The sequence below is a fragment of the Canis lupus genome, chromosome 8 (assembly GCF_048164855.1).
Source record: "Canis lupus baileyi chromosome 8, mCanLup2.hap1, whole genome shotgun sequence".
In the NCBI taxonomy this organism is placed as follows: domain Eukaryota; kingdom Metazoa; phylum Chordata; class Mammalia; order Carnivora; family Canidae; genus Canis; species Canis lupus.
The window spans coordinates 26631902-26635230 of record NC_132845.1 but is presented as its reverse complement, the minus strand read 5'-3'; the positions used below and the strand labels follow the sequence as shown (position 1 = coordinate 26635230).

General features: G+C 38.5%; 1 long non-coding RNA gene and 1 other non-coding gene across 2 annotated transcripts; one reads left to right on the top strand and one right to left on the bottom strand.

The window, feature by feature from the left end:
• Window positions 1-632: 632 nt before the first annotated feature.
• On the bottom strand, window positions 633-2846 carry LOC140637568 (uncharacterized). Its single transcript, XR_012034654.1, has 2 exons — window positions 2372-2846; window positions 633-1083 (listed from the first exon to the last, which is right to left on the bottom strand). It is a non-coding gene; the product is annotated as an uncharacterized lncRNA (long non-coding RNA).
• On the top strand, window positions 1167-1268 carry LOC140639221 (U6 spliceosomal RNA). Its single transcript, XR_012036013.1, has one exon. It is a non-coding gene; the product is annotated as a U6 spliceosomal RNA (small nuclear RNA).
• Window positions 2847-3329: the final 483 nt, after the last annotated feature.

Below are 3329 nucleotides of genomic sequence, written 5' to 3'. Positions count from 1 at the left end.
AGAGGAAGGAGGCATCCCTTGCAAGCAAGGATTGGTCCAGCAGTCTGAGGTTCCCCAGAGACTCCACATTTTTGATCCAGAAATGTAGAGATGAAACACCAGCTAGTGGCAAAGTAATCACTGAAGCAGGAACTTTTAAAAGCATATAGTAACCCCAAACCCAACTTCAAAGGCAGGTAGAGCTGCAAGGTGACATCATTGTAAATGACCCCTAGTTCCCTATATCACTCTGTAGTTTAGATTCAAGAAAGACTTTTTAGATCACAGCAAGAAAAATTAACCAAATGTTGAGAGAAACTATTCATTACTGAGAACAGATGATGCTTTACAGAGCTGATTGATTGGCTTACCTGACACCTCATTTACTTTCGCACACGATCATAAAGTAACAGTTTTCCAACACATTGCCGGTGTGTAAGTCATTCGTTTCCAACTAAACCAGGAGATCTGTTTGAAAAATGAGTCTGAGAAGAACCATTTCAGATTCTATCATTTTTTTCTTGTGCAGTAGAGTAATATGGCTTCATATTTACCAAAGACATTATCACGTCAGAGCCAAGAAAACTAACAAATAAATTGCTAGTCTACCATAAAATTCCTCTTGAAAGAAGAAATCCAGGTGGTCATAAGTAAGCATTTTCCCAGGCTTTATTCCAAAATCAATAGTGAAGTTGAGATAAAGACCAAACTTCTAGATACCCTACCACCTACCTCAATTCAACATGTTTCCAGAGGCTGACATAAATAATTGTATGAAAACTACATATCTGTAGTACTCATTGCCTCCATGGGCAGTCAGTCCACATCCCGTTACGGGATGAGAGGGTTTGGCACAGTTGAAAGAAAACCTGCAAACATGTCACGGAGCTGAGCTTTTCCTCTCAAGCGTGACTATTTGGCATTAAATTATTGGGTTCTTTGTCCCATCACAGGCATCCTTCATGACCACCACTCAGGCATCAGAGCTGGCTTCCTTCCTGCAAAAGGGTCTTGATACCCCTTTCCAGGAATCTCTCACAACAGGGAGTTGAAATCATAGAATTAAAGACTGGCCATCCCAGTTAGGCAACTTCCTCTTGCTTTCTAGAAAAAGAAGTGAAAATTTCCCAATAAATGCATGAATTCTTCATGAGTGTATATATAAATGGGTAGAAAACAATCATCCTGTGCTCACTTCAGCAGCATGTATGTTAAAATTGGAACAACACAAAGATTTGCATGGCCCCCACAAGGGTGACACACAGATTCATGAAGCATTTCATATTTTGAGGTGGTACAGCCTTCCGTTGTGGGATGAATAAGTCACGGGGATAAAGGGAATATAGTCGATGACATTGTAATAGTGTTGTATGCTGAGAGACGGGAGCCACGTTTGTGGTGAGGACAGCATTACAGGGAGAGAAGCTGAATCATTATATTGTACACCTGAAACTAACGTAATGTGTGTCAACTCTACTCAAAAAGTTTTTTTAAAAAAGAGAATCTTAAGTCCCCTGAATTTAGAATCTTCAACAGCTCTATGTTCTTACCTAATCCTGCTCCTATGTAAATGAACAAGTAACTTAAAGCTCCATCCCTGAGAAGCTGCTGAATCATAAAAATATATATTTATACTTAATTGTTCCAAATCTTTACCACCCCACCCCAACTACTCCATTGATAGCAATACTGATTAGGTGAAAGTACTAAGAGAGATCGTATGAATATAATAACATTGATCTCAACTTATAGATGAAATCTTAATCTCTCAAAAGTATTTTCCAGGGACGCCTGGGTGGCTCACGGTTGAGCATCTGCCTTTGGCTGGGGCATTATCCCAGGGTTCCAGGATCGAGTCCCACATCGGGCTCCCTGCATGGAGCCTGCTTCTCCCTCTGTCTGTGTCTCTGCCTTCTGTGTCTTTCATGAATAAATAAATGAAATATTGAAAAAAAATTTTCCACTCAGGCTAGAATATGCTGGATCTCAATGGATCTCTGCTCTTCAAGTGAAAGCAAAAAAAAAAAAAAAGAACATGTTTAATTCATTTATTTTCTTTTCCTCTGTGGCAATTAAAAAAAAAAAAAAGAATGGAAATTCTTTGATAGTGCTCCCATGGAGAAGTCTACTCTGTGTCCTCTCTCCTTGAATCTGGGTACACTTGTGACTTACTTGTAGCTATGAGAATGCAGAAGTGACTCTGCATGACATCTAAGGCTGGATCAGAAAAGATGACATAGCTTCTGTCTTGTTCGCTGGTACACTTGTACTTGGGGCTTTGAACTGCTGCCTAAGAAGTCCTATTACCCTCAGACCATTATGCTGGAGAGACCACGTGTGGTCACATTAGTCAACAGGCCAGTGAGGGCTCAATGAACAGCTAGCAACTCACATTCACTTGAGTGAGCCATATTGGACGTTATGCCCCATTGGTCCTTCATCTGACCGCAGTCCCAGCAACATCTGACTGCAACCACGTGAGACTCCTTGAGCATAAGTTGCCTGTGTGAGGACTTCTTAAATTCCTGACCTGCAACAAAAGTGTGAACAAAAAGAAAAGGGTTATTTTAATGTGGAAAGTTTTGAGGTACTTTGCCATGTGGCATTTGTAACTAGAAGACATCTTTTCCTGAGAAGATTTAAGGCAACTTACCAAGGTAGAAAAACAATGGGGTGGCAGTTATTAAAATTTATTTTCATCATCCCGTGCTTCATTTTTTAATTCAATGTTCATATAACTTTTAGAAATGCAAATGAAAATATTTTTGTCACCAGATATCAATAAAGTAATATATAGAATAGAGGGTGTAACTTTCCAAGATGTACTTATTGCCTAATTTGTTTGTGTATTTTGGATGACAAATATAAGGACATATTCTTTTAAATTAAACTATGATCTTCATAGCATTTTTTATTTTAGGCAGTGTAAAATTTATATATAGTGATTTGATATACAAAATTTGATGAGATATGACAAGTGGGACATCCCCATAATGACAGGCCAATAAAGATATGGAATATTTCAACCATTCTGGAAAGTTGCTTGTGCCCCCTTTTGGGTCAAACCCTACACACCATAGGTAACCACTGTTTTATCTATTATCATACAGATTGATTTTGTCTGTTCTAGAACATCTAAAGGAGGCTCATACTGTCCACATCACTATAGCTCATTAAAATGTGTTCTCAACGAAGGTATTACCCCTGGTGAAAATTGGTTCTTGGTTATGGAGTGAAAAAATCTTGGATTTACATTGGTGAATAACACCAAATTTCAAACTTACCTGGCAAAATCTTATTACTTAAGATGTAATTTCTCTCTTTCCGGAGAATTGTAATTTAATTTCCTT